At 40.9% G+C, this 20,438-nt stretch overlaps 1 long non-coding RNA gene across 1 annotated transcript in view; it reads left to right on the top strand.

Moving 5' to 3' along the window:
* LOC130845954 (uncharacterized) overlaps positions 1-17,176 on the top strand; it is a 30,867-nt gene extending 13,691 nt beyond the window's left edge. The window contains exons 2-3 of the long non-coding RNA XR_009051487.1: positions 7,178-7,644; positions 15,108-17,176. This is a non-coding gene — a long non-coding RNA (uncharacterized LOC130845954). The remainder of the gene's footprint in view (positions 1-7,177; positions 7,645-15,107) is intronic.
* Positions 17,177-20,438: the final 3,262 nt, after the last annotated feature.

The raw sequence follows: 20,438 nt of genomic DNA, 5'->3' as shown, positions 1-20,438 counted from the left end.
TGCAGAATCCAAGATGAACGTGAGCCTCACTCACCCCTTGGCTGGAGGCCCTGGGGCACAGTGGTGGGCAGTGAACGTCTCTGCCTCCTTTGTGCTGCCCACAGGCCACCCATCCCAGTGTCGTCCTAGGAGACGGCCACCATGCTGAGTCCTGTTGAGTAGGATGAGTCTTGGCTGAGTCTCACACAGTGTGGACTCTGTAGCAGGATGCATAGGAGTCAGGGTCTACAGTCAGATTGCTGGCCTTGAATCCGGCCTCTACCAGTTAGTGACCTGACACCTTAGGCAAGTTATGCAATCTCTCTGTCCCTCAGTCTCGGGCTGTTGTGAGGCTCATGTGAGTTCATACATGTAACACATACTCAATACACGTTGTTTATTGATACGGGCCCGCCCAGAAAACCTAGGAACATGGTTCAGCTAGTGCCTCCTTGTGCATTTATGAGCAACTGGATGAAAATATCGTTCCATCTAAGAGTGCTTCGCTTTGATGCCTTCCACTCACCCTTTCTGGAGTCGGAGACTCCAGACTGAGTCATTCAGCAAGCATTTGAACACTTCCCGTGCACAGTGGTGGACAGACACATTTAAAGAGACAGCTCCCACCTTCAAAGTATGTTCCCTAATTCTCAAAAAGTCAGTCAGACTAAGAGAACACTATTGTCCTAAAACAAATGTGCCCATACCAGGAAGCATGGCATATTCTGGTTTCCTGGAGTGGACTCAGGCTTTAGAGGTCATCTTTCAATTCAAGCTCCCTCATTTACTGGCTGTGTGACCTCAAGTAAGTTACTTAACTTCCATGGGCCTCAGTTTTCCACTAAGTAAAAAGGGAGGGGGGAGTTTCAAGGGTTATGGTAAGGACTGAGATAGTACTTAGAATAAAAAGGGTCTGGTACAGAGCAGGTAATTATTCAGTGGTAGCTTCTGTCCTTATCAATACTTTCTGTTATCATCATCTAGTTTCCATTGTAAAGATCTGTGATGGCTCCTAATATCCCACAGGTGAAAGTCCACTTACATCACATTCCAGGCCTTTGGGAATCTGGCCCCACCTACCTTTCTAGGCATTCCTTTCACCGTGAACCTTACAGCCCAAACACGTGGAACTATTTACAGGTTCTAGAACCTGCTGTCAACATACCCTGCCTTTGCCTCCAAGGTCCCCTCTGTCTAGATGACCCTTCTTACTGCTTTTGCCAGTGAAATTTCATTCTTATGTAAAATGGATGGATTTAGTTTAAAGAATAATAAAAAATAAACATGTTCGTACCCTCAGTTTAAGAAATAGAAATAGAAGGTACCTGAGCACTCCACACTTAAAAAAAAAAAGTCAGCATTTGTGATATTTGTATTTTAAAAGCCTAGAAGATGCAGTCCTTATGTTTATGTACCACCTCTACCATGAAGAAACCAGGGAAGTTACTTGTGGCCTAAAAGCCATAAAGCCTCCCAGTCGCTCTGCAGATATGCTGTTAGCAATTAAATATTGAAATACACTTTGATTAATAGAATATTATGAAGAAAAAATGGTATGTTAACTTTAAGCAGTTTTTTTCCACCATGTATTGCTTCTTTTGAAAATCTACAGCATGCTCCCTTTGATAAATACAGTGGCTTTCGGGGGGACTTGGGGGGGTCTTTGCATTTTCTTGACGGGTCACAGGGAACCACTAGGTGGCACAGGATGCTTCTTTTGATTACAACGAGAAAATGAAAACTATTCTCAGCTGGAAGCAGGCTTTGGAAAACAAAAAGCGTCACCTCATAGGTTAAGGTGTTGCGTTAGCATCCCACGGCCCTGCAGCTAGCCATTTTGGCCTATTGCCTATGTTGTGGTAACAATAACAGCAGTAATAATATCAAAACCACAGTCATTTATTGTATCACAGCTGTGTATGAGGCAGCAGGCGAAAAGGTGTCCAGGCGTTATGCTGTTTAATTTTCACAGCAGCCAGAGGGAGCAAACACTGTTGATCTCCTTTTTACAGAAGAGAAATCTGAGCCTTGAAAAGAAACAACATGTCCAGGAAACTGGTAAGCCGTGGAAGCCAGATTCTGTCGGATTGTAGAGCCTGGGGTTTAACAACTTCACTCCACAGACTCTCAGAGCTGGGAGAATGTTTAATTTGGGGGGGAAGGATTAACTATGATATCGTGTTTTAGATGTCATGTTAATATCTGTGAGCTTAGCCCTTACAGGCCTTATGAAATAATGAATTTATTAAGAACTTAACAGGTGTGTAGGCCCAACCTCTTCTCTCTTTCCCCATTTAGAGACATTTGAACCCAATTCCTAATCATTACCTTTAATCCATTACCTCACAACCTTCTTTCCATTGTGTCTGTGTCAAGAAAAGGCAATTTATGAACTGAAAGCCAAATTTCCCCCAGCGTTTTGTAAATCTTTCTCTACAGAAGTTAAGTTCCCTGCAACAGTGTAATTGACAAGAACGATATTAAATGATGCAATGTACACATGTAAAATACAAAGTGAAATGAAATGACAATCATTAATAAATTGGTTTTTGCAATCCAATGTGCTTATCTTCAGAAAACATACCATATTCTAAAGCCTCAGAGTAGCAAAAGGCATCCATCGTAACAAGAGGCTTTTTTTTTTTCCTGAAAAACACTTGATAACAGCCTTAAAGGTATAATGGGAAAAATGAGAGATTATGGAGACAATATTGATTAATGTAAAGCTCTGTAGCAGTGTGTGACTGTCTTATAAATCTGAAATGGGGCAGTGATCATGTAGAAATCTCACAGGGCTATGTGATTCATAAGAAATCTCACAGGGCAATTGGTAAAGTTTTCTTTAGTGTCTTTATACTTGTGTTTCCTTTCTATTTTTTACTTTGGTTAAAAAAAAAAAAAAAGACATAGGAGTGTGGGGAGTGAGGTGATAACCTATACCTACACAGATGTTGAGTAAAAGAGTGTCTCCAAATCTTCATGTTCCTGAATGTGAAGGTGGGAGTGCAGGCTAATAGAAGGAAGCTTAAATCTCATATGTCTACTTGTTAAGTTATGACATTGTCCTCGAATCACTAGATTGAATGATGATATCTTACACTATCTTCATATTATGCTTTACAGTTAAAAAGTTGCTTTCAGAAATGTCAGCTTAACCTTTGAAATGGACAAAGGAGAGTCGACATTAGAATGGCGATAGATAGTTCATTAGATGTTGATAGTTTGTTGGATGTTAAATGTGATACTTATTTGTATTATTATTTAAACTAGAATATAGTGTTTTTCTTTTTCATTTTGAAGATCTTCAAATTATAATAGGCAAAATGAAAAATAAAAAATAATATACCTTTATTTGGTTTCCTTTTAAATATTCAATCTTTATGTTGGTTAAACTTAAATGTCTAATATGGCTGTACATTTATTTTTCAGTGGATTATTTTTTTAGTTTTCTTTTTTCTTTTTTTTCTTTTTTTAATTTCATTGAAGTATAGTTGCTTTACAATGTATTAATTTCTGCTATGTAGCAAAGTGACTCAGTTATACACATACACACACACACACACACATAAGTATATTTATATTCTTTTCCATTATGGTTTGTCACAGGATATTGAATATCTTTCCCTGTGCTACACAGTAGGACCTTGGTGTTTATCCATCCTATATATAATAGTTTACATCTGCTAATCCCAGACTCCCAGTCCAGCCCTCCCCCACCCACCTCCCCCTTGGCAACCACAAGTCTGTTTTCTATGCCTGTGAGTCTGTTTCTGTTTCATAGATCAATGCATTTGTGTCATATTTTAGATTCCCCATATAAATGATATCATATGGTATTTGTCTTTCTCTTTCTGACTTATTTCACTTAGTATGATAGTCTCTAGCCATGTTACTGCAAATAGCATTATTTCATTCTTTTTTATGGCTGAGTAATATTCCACTGTGTATATGTACCACATCTTCTTTATCCATTCCTCTGTCGATGGACATTTAGCTTGTTTCCACGTCTTGGCTATTGTGAGTAGTGCTGCTATGAACATAGGGGTGCGTGTCTCTTTTGGAATTATAGTTTTGTCTGGATATATGCCCAGGAGTGGGATTGCTGGATCATATGGCAACTCCATTTTTAGTTGAGGAACCTCCATACTGTTCTCCATAGTGACTGCACCAATTTACATTCCCACCAACAGTGCAAAAGGGTTCCCTTTTCTCACACCCTCTTCAACATTGTTATTTGTAGACTTTTTAATGATGGCCATTCTGACCTGTGTGAGGTTGCACCTCATTGTAGTTTTGATTTGCATTTCTCTAATAATTAGCGATGTTGAGCATCTTTTCATGTGCCTTTTGGCCATATGTATGTCTTTGGAGAAATGTCTGTTTAGGTCTTCTGCCCGTTTTTTGATTGGGTTATTTGCTTTTTTGTTGTTGAGTTGTACGAACTATTTGTAAATTTTGGAAATTAAGCCCTTTTTGGTTGTATCATTTGCAAATATTTTCTCCCAGTCTGTAGATTGTTTTTCATTTTGTTTATGGTTTCCTTTGCTGTGCAAAAGGGTATAAGTTTGATTAGGTCCCGTGTTTATTTTTGCTTTTACTTCCATTGCCTTGGGAGACTGACCTAAGAGGATACTGGTACAATTTATGTCAGAGAATGTTTTGCCTGTGTTCTCTTCTAGGAGTTCTGTGGTGCCTTGTCATATGTTTAAGTCTTTAAGCCATTTTGAGTTTGTTTTTGTTGCATGGTGTGAGGGTGTGTTCTAACTTCATTGATTTACATACAGCTGTCCAAGTTTCCCAATACCACTTGCTGAACAGACTTTTCCCCCTTATACTTGCCTCCTTTACCGAAGATTAATTATCCATAGGTGTGTGGGTTTATTTCTGGGCTCTCTGTTCTGTTCCATCGATCTGTTTTTGTATGGCTGTACATTCTTAATGTGCCAATAAGTTGTGCGTGTGTATAATTTAAAACTTTTCTAAAAACAAAACAAAGTAAGTAAAACTTTCAGGTATCCAATTTCTTAAAAATTTGGGAGAAAAGGTTGCTATCACACTGATTGTAAATTTTACTGACAAGTAACTTTTTAATTTTATTATTTCCTTAGGCTAAATAAACAGAACTATGTTAGGGATTAGCAGCTTAAAGCTATTCACTGTCACTTTATTGATAAATTGATTTTTCATAAGTGGTTTACTAGCTCCTTTTTCTTCCTGTTTTTTTGTAAAGAAGTTATATTTACCTATAACAATTTTGAGAGACTTCTCAGGTCAAGAGATCTCTTTTCTAATTTTACAGTTAACAATGCTGTACATTTAAAATGTAATTATCCTGTATAATATTATTTTAGCCTACTCATTTCTTCTAGCTGTTGGATAATGTTCTACTTATCCATTCATTGTTTAGGAAGCGATTACTGCCTGTATTTTTGTGTTTTGCATGATTTGTATATGTCTTGTTATGCAATAAAATCACTAAAAGTCAGATGTTTTATATGTTTGCCTGTACCTTTCTCCCTGTCTCTGAGCCTTTGTAACACTTTTTGTTTTCTTACCAAAAATAGCTATTTTTTGGTTATCTAAGCATCAAGGGTCATCACTCTACTGAAAACAGTAGTGTAGTTTTAACAAAAAGGGGGCAGCCTTGGCAAAGGCATCAAGGGTAAAAAATTTCATAATGTGTTAAAACTGCTTCCCCTTCCCCGTTGTACTAGAGTAAATAAGGCTAGCTGCTGTGACCGTCAGATCTCAAAATGTCAATGGCTTAACACAATAAAAGTTTATTTTTGCCTTCCTGTAAAGTCTGGTGAGGGTGTTCTGAGTTGGAGGTCGTTCAGGGTCTCCTCCCCCCGCATGGCTCTAACTTGCTAGGATCTCAGGCTCCTCTGCTGGAGCCTCTGCATCCGGCTGGCAAACAGGAACTGAGAGGATATGAAGGATCGCATAGGAAGTTTGCATGACAGGCCTGGACGTGGTCAACATGATTTTGCCTCGTTTCATTGGCCATAACTCACTCATGCGCAAAGGAGGCAGGGAAGTGTGGTTTAGCCATGTGCCCAGGCGGTAAAGGAAAGGGTTTTTTTAAGAAATGTAGCCGTCCTTGCCTAGTTAGTGAATTCTGTTGCTGAGAGGTCTCAAATGTTACATGGCTCTGGAAGGCTTTAGAGCAGACAGTGGTTGTGGATGGGCACGGAAGAGGAAAAATGGGCATGCCGTAGCCGACACAGGGGCTCGGATTTACCTGAGTGTACTGCCCACATGCCACGGTGAGAGCTCTACTGCCATCTTTCCAGCTCTCCTTTGAATTCACTTTCCATTGCCTTTAGCACGACCTGGCCTCCACCTCTGGCAGCCAAAGAACTCATGACCAATCAATGTGGCCAATATTCATTAATAGAATGAAAACTGAAAACCTGAATAAGAAAATTAATGAGGTTGCAGGTGCATTAAGCAAATGTATTAGTGACTACTTCAGTGGCATTTGAAATAGATTACAGTGTTTTTATCCTTATGCTATAAAGGACTCTGTGCCTAGAACTGAATTCAATACTTGGGTTGTTTGATTATTGAAAATTGCATTCAAGTGTGTTGATCACCTTTTTAATCTTTGAAGCTGACTGAATGTAAATTTGATTTGATGGTTTAAATTTCAGTATGTCATAAAAGGACCTTAACCCCTTTTATGGAGATTAAGAGAAACTTCTTCCCGTTCCGTTAACTTGTTTTATTGTTGTTACCATGGAGACCACAGGAGGCACAGTCTTCATAAGTTCATAACGCAAATGAATTAGCCTCAAAGCAATAAATGTTTTTTACATTTATTCACTTCAAATAATGTTTGAAGTGATTTACATTTTTTGTCAAAAATGAATATGGATTTTTTTACTTGCTTGAGTTTCATAAATATACAGCCTAGGATGATAGGTTATAAATATAAAATTAATTCACTGAGATATTCATTTTATGAGTCTAAAGTTATTAGTTCATCACAAAATGTCATAGCAAACAAGCAGTTTAATGGTATAAATTGCTTTTATCAGCTACAGATCATTAAAATGTGCAGTTATAATGAAAAGAAAATCTTATACATAATATCAAGCTTAATATTAATACTCTATTCTAAAGTATCAAGTATTCTATAGTATACATATTATTCTCTTCTAAATTTTGGAATAATAATTATTATTTCGAAATACAGTAAAACCTTGGATTGCGAGTAACTTGTTCTGAGTATTCCGCAAGACGAGCAAACATTTCTAATAAATGGATCTGCATTGCGAGCAACAGCAAGAGGTTATGGAGGAGATCTTGTCTGCAGAGGAGGAGGAGAAAAAGGCGGAGGAATCCCTCACTTCAAATGAGATGAGGAAGCTGTGTAAAATGTGGGAAACAGTGCAAAATTTTGTAGAAAAGCACCACCCGAATAAGGCTGTAGCAGTGCGAGCGATGAATCTGTTTAACCACAATGCCATGTCACATTTCCATGAAATCCTCAAAAGAAGGCAAAAGCAAGTGTCATTGGACAGGTGCCTTGTTAAAGGTGCACGAAAAGAAAAAGATTCCATTGAGCCAATAGACAGCAGTGATTCCGTTAGTGACGGTGAAAGTCATCCTACACAATCACCCTCCTCTCTCGTCTCACACCAGCCACGAAGGTTTTAAAAGGTAAGTGCAGGTTAATTTGTTTACTTTTCTTTATATTTTGTATTTTATTATTTTGTATTATATTACAATATTGTAATCATTTTTATATGAATAGTTTTGGGTTGTGGAACGAATCATCTGAGTTTCCATTACTTCTTCTGGGGAAATTGGCTTTGCTATACACGTGCTTTGGATTACAAGCATGTTTCCAGAATGAATTATGCTCGCAAACCAAGGTTTTACTGTATATGCATAAAATGAGAATCACCAAAAGTCATGAATGAAAGTAATTTACTTTTGTCAGTTTAGTGATAGTAAAGTTTATGACCAGCAATGTTTACTTAATTCTCCTAACAAACTCTTTGCTTGAATGGTAACATTTCCTCCCTCGCCCCTAAATAAGTGTGTCTCTCTCATTGAGAATTATGACCCTCTCAGGAATCTCTGTGAGGATTCTGGAGAAAATGTGGATTTAGTCCAAATGACTCTTATAATTCTATACACATTCATCTTAGCCAGAAATGACATCATTTTTTCCCATGTTGTACAATATATCCTTGTAGCTTTTTTTTCAGAAATGACCTCGTATGTTTACGTTAATTTAAGAAGAAAAGTAAGTTTACTTTGCTGTTCTTCTCAAAGAACATTCAACAAGAATCTGCATATTAGCTTCAGGTCAGGTGCAGCCTCCTTCTGGGGTGCAGAGGAGCGAAGAAGCAGTCCTTTTTAGCTTGTTGGGGATTCCCTCTCACCAGCCTTCTAACCGTCCAGGCTAGAGTCAGCCCTCCCTTCTTAAAACTACCCTCCCCACTAGAGATCTACAAAATAGTTTTTCCCACAACCAGTAATTAGCATGTAAATAGAAATGAATTTGTGGGGTCCCTGGGGACTGTTTTGTCTGTGCTTCCCCACCAAAGAAACAGAAAAGCTTTGGAGCCTTGATTTGCTACCTCAGCTCAGCCATTCACAAATTATGGAAACTTGGTCAAATTACTAAACTCTCTTCCTCATTTTTCTTATTAATGTAAAATGGGGATAATAAGAGTACTTCATAAGCAGTGATGTGAGGCCTTGTATCTGTTTGCAAAAGCCAAGTGTTAAATTTTCAGGAATTTTGCAAGTCATTTGCAAACATAGTTCCTATTAAAAATTAAATTATATAATTTAATACATAAGTTATATTAAATCAAAGGTAATAAATAATCAAAACTCATCACTTCCTAATTATTTTGCTACATTTTACTGTTATCAGTGTTTCTGAGATTATTTACATCTATTGAATCTATATGGTGCAAATAGCATATAATGGTGAGCTACTGTGAATTTCTGCCCAAGTCCCATGTTCAGGGACATCAGATTGGTAGCTTGAAATTGGCCATGGTGGCAGTGTAAGTTCTCAACATGCGTTAGCCATTAGTATTTCTGAGGTGTGTTTATTTCATTTTTCGCATCTATATTCTTTCCAACTTTTCTCCTTGAGTTTTCCTTCTTTTCCTCTTCCCTCTTTCCCTTCCCCCACCTCCAAACCCAAAGCAGGGGTTATGGGGAGATGTGACGGTAACTGGAAACCATTCTAGGCCCCTCTCCTTTCCCTTTCACCTCTGTTGACTGGACTTTACGTCCCACCCCCACCAGATCACAGACTATGCATGTACGACTTAATACTGGTTGCCCAGAACCGAGCATCAGCCTTCCATGTAGCAGCCCCTCAGATAATCCCTGCTCTGGGGATCCACCTGAGGACAGGCAGGGAGAGTGTTGTAAAAGCCCTGCAGGATACACATATGCACTCTTCTTTCTGCTCAGTCTGGCTCTCTTAAGACCCTTTTGGTTCTAGAAGGTCAGAGCTACAGCTGGCAACTGCTGCTTTTGAACACTTTCCCTCCCCAGAGCACTGCCACGGTTAACTAGAAGGGTTTTAGAAAATGTTCTAGAGAGTATATTTGATTAAATAACCTCAAGCAGCTGTAAACAGCAGTAGACTATTCTGGGAAGAAGTATACAGATTTAATGACTTACTAAGGTTTTCATTTGTCCCCAGGTCTGGAAGTTTCATCTTTGCCCTTCCTCCTCTATTTTATATGCCTAGTCGAGAGCTTTCCTTTGTAGCAGTTGTTGTCAGATTGGCTCTGGTTTTGAGAATCAGATATTCATCCTGTTTGTCAATTTAATGACCTGCTTTCATTCATTTTACAATTAGATATCCCTCTGCCCCATGGCCTAATTCAGTTTTCATTAATTTGCTTTTTAATGGAGAACTTTGAGATTTAGTTTTACCATGTCTTGGCTGCGTTCTATTTTAAATTATAGGTTACCATTTTGCCCTAATTCAAACTACCAGTAACATCTGAATTTTGAGTTGCAGTTGAGCATGTGAAAATACTGATTTGCTGTGGTATAACTAATTATAATTATGCTTTTAGTAAACAGAGTCAGTTACAGATTCCGAAATTTGGAGAGCTGTCCGAGGGACTTTTTTCCCTCAAGGGATTTGTATGCCTTTACTACAACCCCCAGTGATCTTTCTAGTGATCAAAAGAGTTCGTGGATCCGTGACTGGCTCTTTTATCTATGCCACTAGGGCTAATTTATTTAAATAGGTACACTTGTATCTTCAAATAATTGTAGATTTAAAAAAAATGCAATTCTAAGGTAAGACCTTTCTTTTAATGACTTTAGTCCCTTAAAAGTTTAAAAAAAAAAAATCAATGGAACACTTTATCTCAAGATGTTGCTGCTCAAGCAGGCCATGGACTGGCATTAACCCGCCATCTGGGGCAAACGAGTCGTTGCTTTCCAGGTTAAAGGTGGCCTTCTGCAGGGGTAAGTTAATTGTCTGCCCGCGCCTGGTATTGTCCCAGCTGCAGAGCAGATGGTGCAGAGAGCAGAGGGCAGCTGCGGGGGGCCCACCCCACGGTTTCATCGCTTACAGGCCACAGCACACGCTGTCTCTCTGCTGGCGTCTCAAAAGCATTCTCTTCCCTCTCTGTCTCCCCAGCCCCAACAGAGATCTGAAATATAAACTGTCTTTTTGTGTAATAAAAGGTAATGGAATGACTTCCACGAGTGTTGAAAAACTTTTCTTTGAGTTCCGGAAGAAGGCCTGGGTGAGAAGTCCCCTGAAGAACAGGTGTTGGGATGTGTTTGAATAGTGGGCCATCTGCCAGGCTGTGGGGACCTGCTGGGCGTAGCTGGCCACCGGACACATCAGGGTGTCACTGATGAATACATCACATGAAATCCATTAACACCACGCTTGTAGGAAATGGTGCCTGGTGTGGTATGAAGCTGAAGTTAAAATAATAGATCTGTAACTTGTTCATTCTGCCTGATGTGGCCTAATGTGAGATTTAAAGTATACATTTGGGAGTATAATAAGCTTTTTGCTCACTTACTTAGTAAAGTCACAAAACCTGTTCCTTCTTTTATACCAATAAGGTCCAATGGTGTGACTCTTTCAAAATGTAAAATATCTTTCTCTACAAAATAGAACGCAAACAATATTCTACTCAAAAGCATATCTCCCCAAAATCAGATTATCTCTTTAGTCCAAGATTCTTCCATCCTAATCCAGAATTGCTTTAGAATACGCCAGAATTTAATATTTTCTGTCATGAATGTAGTATATATCCAAACTGTATTACTTTGTCTTGACTTCCTCTGAATGACATTTCTGTCTCGTAGAAGTTCTTGTTCGTATATTTGAAGGGAGTAGGCGTAGAACCATTTGCAACCATTATATAGCTTTTGAAGTATGTTCTGTGTTATTTGAGTGATCTGTCTGTTACTCTTACATCTTTCAGACAGGCTGGCAAATTACTAGTAGCCCTCTCCATCTTGAAATACAGTTGACAGAAACTGAAGGAAACACCTTACGACTACCCGGGAAAATCTTATAATAGGATTATAATTTTCCTTTCTGAAGGGAAGATACCATTTAGACATAGGAAGTAGGCTACGAAATGTGAACTGAGCTTAGGAGCAACTGGACCTGTAATACACTGACAGCTTTTGGTAATCCTCAGTGAAATTAGAAAATCTCTTCATGATGGAAGTCTTACATGAAAAGAGAGCACAGTTTTCTGTGTTTTCATTTATCGAATCTCTCCCGTTTTCATAGGAATTATGCAAGTAAATTGTAATGAGATGCTAATAGTCCTAGACATCAGAAGCATCACTGGTTTTATTGTTGGTTTGTGAACATCTATTGCCAGTTCCATCTCAAAACTCAAGTCATAGTCTGGGGCTTTCCTTCTCTCTCTAACAAAGGGCAAAAGAGCTGGGATCAGACCTCTGTGGTTCTGGCAAGTTGAGAAGAGTATTTTGCCCACATATTTAAAAGCTTTGTGGGCTCGAGTCTGGTCGGTATGGGCCTCAAGGCACAATTGGTCTGGGCCGTCAGAGAGCAGCAGCGGGGATGGAAAGAGAGGAGGGAAAGGAGAGGGAGACAGGTAGCACGGGCCAAGCAGCCACTGTCCACAGGAAGAGTCCATCCCGATCCTGGACAGGAGGGAAGGCCAGTTCTTGCAGTCAGGCCACGTCTGCAGAACAGGGCTTGGCACACTAGCACCTCCCTGCATGAATTAAAATCCAAACTCCCGAACTAAAGACGTGCTCGTCTTTGTGAAGTGCAGCCATCTGCCAGCGCACTGGTGGGCTTCCTCTTGCAGCACCCGCCTATGATGGCAGTCGACATTCAAGACAGTGATTGTTCATAAGAAGTGCAATAGCATTTTAAGGATTTGTTAGCTGCTCCTTTGTTAGGTGATGTGATTCTACAGAAATTCTGGTTTACCCTGATGAAATGCAAGGATTCTGAAAGTTAGATAAACTAAAAATACTTCCAACAACAACAAAAAATTAAGTTTAAGATGTTGCATGCATCTAACTAAGGAGAATAGAAACCTGAGCTGTGTTTAAAGGAGGTGCCTTTTACAAAAGCAGGGGGAGATATAAAAATAGAAATCTGAGCAGTGGCTCACAGCCAATTTTATATCATTTGGGTTGAGAACAAATGGTACCACAGCATCTATCATTAGAAAAGAACATATCCTGCCCAAACCGAGAATGGGGAAAAGTGATTTATGAGGCGCCTTTGAAGAAAACATGCCTTCTGGAAAAGAAATGAGAGACAATCAATGAAACAGCTGTAAACGGTGACTATTAAAATTCAGGAACCAGACCAATATAAGTTGAAACATTAGTGTAAGATGAGTAGGTAAGATACCTTAAGGTCGATACGCATCTCAGGCTCTTTGTATTCAAGTGACCGTAACTAAGTCAGTCTATACCCTTTTATTTTCCCAACACATATGAATTCTGCCTATGACCTAAACCTAAAGTTATGTTGTCTTTATATGTTTTCAATATAAAAAATTCTTTTCAAACAAAAAATCACCTGCTAAAAGAAAGTCTCTTAAGCACCTGGAATTTTCAAGTTTGGAAACATGGAGTCATCTAAATTGATGTTTAGGGACATGGTAATTTTTATTAATCTGGAAGCTGGATTCTAAGATCAAGGAGGTACCACCTACTGGCACTCACCCCTGGGGCAGCACGAGAGTTGTGTCTCTGATACTGCATCAGGCGTTTAACATAGGAAATGCAGAGCCTATCCCTGTTCTTTGAGTAGGACCCCGATGACATATTTCCCGGACATGGTGGACACGTCATCCTTCGTCACCTCCCTCATCTTCTCGTCTCAGCCTTTTGCTCTGCCACCACCAGCCCATGTGGCCCCTGGTGCAGCACATGTTAACATGATACTAAAAACAGCAAAGAATAAGAAGGAACGAGCTCCAGCAGAGAATGGAAACAAAGCGGCTCTTTGCCATAGCTTCTGCCCTTACGCTTGACCTGCCTTTGGCAGGGCTCCTCCAGAAGGAGACTGGCTGGACCAGGGCAGCAGGTGACTCTGGACCTCGCACCCCTCTGTCATGTGTGCTGGATGCAGGGAGATAGTCATCCCAGGAGAGGTGCGCAGTAATCCCCCCATGGCTTTAAGAGGTCTTCACTTTTCCACATTTCCACTGAGAGGGGACTGCTGAGCTCAAGTGCCACTGAAACCGGGGAACACACACAGCTAGCTGTCAGCTGACCACCCATAGGCTTGCCATGCCCGAGAAGCCAGCATTTCTGGTTTTTGAAAAAAGGAATGCTGTATGCAAAATTGTTTATCCAAGAAAAATGAGTACTATTTCTTTCTCATTATGGAAAAAAGTGTTAGACTTCAAATGTGATAAATACATGAACTGACCCAATCATTATTTTTTCTTAAATGACAAAGGAAATTTATCCAGATTAAACTTAGTTTTCATTGATACTTTCTGTTTGGAATTTTCATTGAGAAGTGAAATTTATTTCTGCTTTACATTCATAAATGCATTTCGTTAAAATTTTCAAAAGTTCCTAATACAAATGGCACCATTTTCTATAATATAACGTGTAATAAAATAATATCTCTATACTTAAATACTGCAAAATAACAACAGTGACAGACAGCAATTAAATTAATCAAAAGAAATATAAATATGGTAATCATCCTTTGGTGAGATACTATATAAGATATTGTATCTTTAGTGAGATACAATATTTACATATTGCTTTCAATCCAAGTGTATAGGGAACTCAAAGGTTGAATTTTCAAGAACAAAAAGGTAACAAAAAAGGCATAAAGCAAAATAAAGATTTAAGATTTTGCATATCAAAATTGAGTGAGATTATTTAGGAATTCCAGACTCCCTGGTCAGAAAAGCCAAAAATCAACGTTTCTACTACATTAATGTTCAAACCCATATATATGTGTTTTTTTTTTTTGAAGTATATGGGGAGAAATCCCACATAAATTGTTTTGTAGAGCCTCAAACAGTTAACTGTTGGCAGCTATCAGCAATATTGGTATACCTTAGAATTCAATGTGTTTGTGGGGGAGAAGGAAAACTATGTAATAGCTTATTGTACCATTTAATGCCACAAAATTAGAATACTTTATAAAGGTTATGTGCATAAAAGAGCTCTAACTTAGTTAATGGGAAGAAAGGATCCTGTATTTTATGTTCAGTAGATTAGCTGCATACTTTTAAAGGTTTTTCCTTAAAATTACATAAGTTATGATCAATGAAGATAGTACAGTGTATTTGTGTTGACAGAATCTGTGGAGGTCTATCAGCCGTTTGAAACTTCGTTTTGAAAGGTTTTATTAAGCTCACCCGCACTTCAGCTCACCAGGGGTAATTAATAAGTTCTACTTTCACCCGCTTGTCATTTTTGCTGGGTCTTTCTCTTAATAAAGTGTGGTGGTTATTGTTCAGAGCCATGTTCCCTCTGGAAATAACACATGATAAATAGTCAGAAATTATTAGCCACAGGGGAGTATTGAATTATGGATAAGAAGCCTTGGAGAAGTGAAGCCTTCCATGGGGACTAAGCTCCCAGGAGAAACAGCCTCCTCCACCGTGTTTATTTCTGTCTGTCTCTTCCCACAGGTTCTGCTTTGCTTCCATCAAGAGGGTGCTGCTTTGCCTCCTGTGTCATGTGGATGGGGAACAAACTCCACGTATCAGGCTCAATCAGAAAACTATCAGGCAGTTGTGAATGTAGGTCTCATACGCTGTCCCACAGCCATGTTTTACCAAAGTAATTCTTGAAAGAAGCTAGAGAAAGCGGGATTCAGTAATTACTGGAAAAGCTCAAGCTAGACAGGGAAGGAATTTCATGGAGGCAAGATTGATTATACACTGGAACCGGATGTTGAATAAGGTCAGGAGATAGCTACCTAATAAAAATAAAACTTTTATTAAAAATGTAACAGTATGTTTGATGACATAGTAGCAATTTGACTAAGACGGAACACTTGATAATCAGTTATCAGTTCAAAAATGTTTTCTACAGTGCCTGATTGTGTAAGAAATATCTCTGATTTCTCTTCTTCAAAAGCCAGTAAAACATGCCTGTGTTCATAAGAGACGTTGTAACCGTAAAGCATTTGGACCCCGAGGCACCTACATTGTTTAGCCCATTGACTGCTGGAATATATGGAATAATGGATTTCGTAGACTGTTTTCCAAGCATAATAGATTCAAAGAGGAAAAAAAAAAAACCTCCTTTTTCCCACAGGCAAGAACATCTTGCATTACTCAGACTTAAGTTTATTCCCATCTATTTTCTATTCACCTAGCCATTCATTTACCAACGGGTTATTTCCTAAGACACCATGAAGTATGAAATGGATGGATGAATAATGGAGTGAAGATAACGAATAATTATACCTCACAAGATCTGTAGAAATTACAAAAGTCAGAGACGTGCCATGTCCTGTGAGAGCAATATCTTTCTTTCTACTCTGTGTCCTAACGTGGAGAAAGTTAGTGTTTTGGAGTTAAGTGGCTTCTTGAATCGGGACTGGCGGCGTTTTTGAGAAGGAAATGCCAAACTGTGTTAAGATTGCAAACAACAGAAGACCCAAGGGAGAATCAGAATGAAAACTGGAGTAGAAAGAAATCCCTGTCCCTTAAAGATGGACGCTTTCATTCATCTTCTAACTATTTCAGTCAGAAATGTCTTCCGTTGTGCACCGCCTTAGTCATTCCAGTTATCGTGGCTCTGGGATTGAGCCCTGCGTCCCTCCTACTCTCTTCTGTACACAGCCATCCCTATATCACTAATTTTATTCCTGGTGGCCTTCTAATTACCCACATTCTGCCCCATGAAAGAATTCAAGGTGAGCCCTGTTCCCAAGGATTTATCTGGTTCCGGTCTGTTACCTTCAGGTAAGTGAATAATGAAAGCACCATCTAAATACATCTTGATCTTCTCCACACTAACAAGCTTTACACCTGAAACAATATTAAGTTTGTTCCAGGATAGAATCTGATGTTTAAAATTGTCCTAACGTAGCATGCTATGTTCTAGTATCATCAGCTTTGGTGACTTCTAGTTCATTCTTTCTGCAAGCGCAGCCGTTTGGTATGTGTTTAGATTCATCGATTCAGTCACCATCTTCTTTGCTCAAGACACTTTAGTGTGCATCCTGTAACTCAACAGGAGACTTACAGACTGGTGTTTCTCAAAGTACCTATAGTGAAGGATGTTTTTTTCTTATTTCCCCACTGTCACAGACCAATTGGTTGATAAAATACAATTAAATTACTAGAAAATAATACTAGATATCAGCAAAATCAAATTGTTATTAAAAAAAATCTAGGGGCTTCCCTGGTGGTCCAGTGGTAAAGAATCCACCTTCCAGTGCAGGGGGCGCAGGTTTAATCCCTGGTTGGGGAACTAAGATCCTGCATGCTACGGGGCAACTAAGCCTGCTCACCACAACTACTGAGCTCGCACGCCTCAGCTAGAGAGCCTGCGCGCCACAACCAGAGAGCCCACACACTCAGGAACCCCCGCACCACAACTACAGAGCCAACGTGCCCTGGAGCCTGCACACCACAACTAGAGAAGAGAAACCCATACACGGCAAGCAGAGAGAAGCCCGCCCACCGCAAGGAAAGACCCCGCGTGCCACAGCAAAGGTCCTGCGTGCTGCAACTAAGACTTGACACAGCCAATAAACAAACAAATAAATAAATCTTTGAAATGAAAAAAAAAAAATCACCTAAGGCTTGTCTCAATTTCTGTGCTTACCTTGTCACAAATCAGCCTTAGTACACGGCCCATGCCTTCCTTGCATAGCACTGTTCTCAAACATTCTTGTTACTTTATCTCAGGGTTTTGTCTTGCTTGTGCATCACTGCCGTGCCGAGAACAGGGAGGTGGGAGCAGACCACCTGGGCGCATGCAATAGGAAGTCGTATTGTCTGTGGACAATTTTTAAACAATCATAAAACTGAATAAAAATCAGTCTGCTTTTTATCATCATTCACCGTTCAATCACTGACTATTCCAAATAATGTTAGTGATAAAATCTTCTCCCTGAAAAAAACACTCCTCTCCCCCAAAATCTTTCCCACACATGTAGAACCTGTGCACTTTCATCACCCTTGTTGCTGTGCCCTACACAGTCTCTAGTGTCTCCACAATCACGTAGGACACCCTGCCTTATTAAGAGTCTGGCTAACTCATTAAATAATGGAAGACTTATTCTTAGCTCTCAGACATTAAATTTAAATTTCTTCAATAAATCTCTGTTTTTAACAATATTTACACAATAGCACTGCCATTGCTAATTAATATTTGGCTTTTGAGATCCACTGTACCCAGTTTTTTTTCCATCTAGTGTTTAGGTTTAACTTACACTTCTGTGTCTTAAATTTCTATTTGAGATGTTTTTTTTTTAATTTCCCCTAATTATATCATAGGATTTTTTTCCCTCGTGAAATCCACCCATTGTTGACTTCATCTTCCAGTTTGTTGAAGTGAACTTAGAAATTGTTCCTGCCTCCCAGAATCAGAAGGGGCACGGTCTTAAGTTAGGTTCCCTCGAAGCAGAGCCTGCAGTAGGGATTTGGGGTGTTCTATTGAGGGAGTGCTCTTCAGGAGAAAACCTGAAGGGATGAGGGAGGCGGGAGAGGGGAGGGGAAGGTGCTGAGTGAGGGTGTGATCTCAGTGGTCAGCCTTGGCCTGACCCAGTGGGGTCTGCGTGCCTGTGGGGGGGGGGGGGGGAGGGGGTGCTCTAGGGTGAAAATTAGAATGCAGAGTCATCCTGCCTGTAACAGACTATCATTGTCTGTCCCCCGGAGGGGAGTATATAACCTCCCAGGCACCCGAGCCGTGGGACTTGAGGAAGAGGGAAGATACAGGTTATGTGGCTGGAGCACCAGCAGCACGTACTGCGGTCCATCGTGGGCAGGGCTCAGGGTCACTGACTGCCCACGTTAAGCTCGCTCCATTTGGATGTAGCTTCTCCAGGATTCTTTCCGGTGGGTCACAATTCCTGGGGAAGCTTACAAGGGGAAGGTTAGAGGAAGGGTGCAGATTTCTGCTGTGGCAGTTGGTCCCAAGGCTGTAACTAATGCTTATTACTACCTTTTCCTACCACCTCGTCTAGATTCCCCTCGTCCTTGGCTAGTACTTCTACTAGGCTGAGTGGTTTGCTTGGTGGGGTGACCTGAAGGGTGTGGGCTGCGCTTTACTGCGGCGTATCAGTCTATGGTTGCTCTCCTTGCCCATTTACAGTTAAAATTGGGTATGGGAGAACTACAGGATGCCTTAATAGGTCACCTGAGTGCCAAATATATTCCTCCCACCCCCACTTCGTATCAGGCTCACCTCATAATGATCCGTGCGGGAGTTCCTCCCTGCGCCTGCCAGCCTGCTGCTCCTAGGAGCCGTAAGTGACCACGTGGCAGCCATAGAAATACGTGGAGTAGGTGTCTTCACGCACCGCCTGGTGGAAACATCCCGCTTATGTGAACCAGGGCTTCTAGACCCGCAGGGCCAAGTGTTGGGAGAAACGGGTAGCACAAAGGCCCCGCGTGGGTCACTGGGAATACTGGAGAGCAGTGCTGCTCCCGCTTCTGTCCCTTGGTTCCCCAGCCCACGTCGTCCACCTGTTGGGGACATAGTACCATCACATGGCTTTTGATTTACATCTTGAAGAATAACACCCCCTCCTCACAGCGTGTCCACCTCCGACCCGGCACGTCAGCTGTGCCTTCAAATGTGCTTTCCACAGCTCCATCAAGCTGGCAGCTTCTGGGTGATGCAGTATGTGGTAGAGCCAGTGGATCTCACGTTCATGTATCGTCTCCCACACTGGTGGTTGCCCTGAAGGGTTCACTTAGTCCAGGGTGGTGTTTTTCAGGATGCTGGGTCAGGATACCAGACAATCTGTGAACATTTGGATACTGCCGCAGCACTGTGGGTAGGAAAGGCAAACCCATACTCCACTTACGTGTGAGTCTTGATCGGTGTGACTCGTCGACCTTCGCAGGGTAGGAGGCACCTGATGGAATCCCCCTGCTGCCGTCAGGCTGCTGGTGTGCCTGATGGGTACCATCCCGGGGGGGCAGTTTGTGTTTCTGTTGCTGGAAGGTGAGACATTCAGCAGCAGGAGTGGCTCGATGTCCTGTGGTGCCCAGGCAGGGTCTGCCCATCTGCCTCAGTGGCTGCTCTGTTCTTGAGCCCAGTGAGTGAGCCCTGGGGTGGCCAGTGACAAAGGCTGGCTGACATCTGCTGGCCAGGTCAGCTTGTCTGCTTGACTATTTAGGGCTTCTTCTACAGCGGATACTCTCTGGTGGGCATTAATGTGCAATGTGATGATCTCACACTTTGTCCGTACTCTAAAGTTCGTTCACGTGCCTCTTCCACTTTTATTCCCATACCCTCTTGGTGGGCGGAGCAAGGGTACATATATACATACATTTATATACACACACACACACACACACACACGGAGAAAGACAGTGTGTATTATAGCTACAGTTATTTACATATATTAAAATCCATTTGTCTACACCAGCATCTCCAGTGACAGCAGTCCAGTATCTGGGTGCTGCTTCTAGTTTTCTCCCTTTCTCTATTTGTAACTCCTTCCCCCTACACGGAGAAATCCAGCTCCCATCTTCCTTAGTAAGTTGACTCACGGGGAATTCATGCCCTCCCTGTGTGTAACCAATCTCATGTAGCCATTGCTGCCCCCTGCGCTTTATGGACACCCTCCTCACCCCACCTGGGCTCCTGACACCAGTTCTTCCTTCCACGTGGATGCCGTCCTCATTCTGCTGAGGCTCTGATACCTCATGCCGGTCCTGCGCTTCTGCAGGGAGGTCTTCTTCGCTCTATTCAGACTTTCACAGCTCTTGGAGGGAGGTGGGGACCTCACACGGTCCCCGAGTCTGAACCACACAGTCCAAACTATCTTT

This window comes from Hippopotamus amphibius, chromosome 2 (assembly GCF_030028045.1).
Source record: "Hippopotamus amphibius kiboko isolate mHipAmp2 chromosome 2, mHipAmp2.hap2, whole genome shotgun sequence".
Classification (NCBI taxonomy): Eukaryota; Metazoa; Chordata; class Mammalia; order Artiodactyla; family Hippopotamidae; genus Hippopotamus; species Hippopotamus amphibius.
This window is presented reverse-complemented; position numbering and strand designations above follow the sequence as displayed.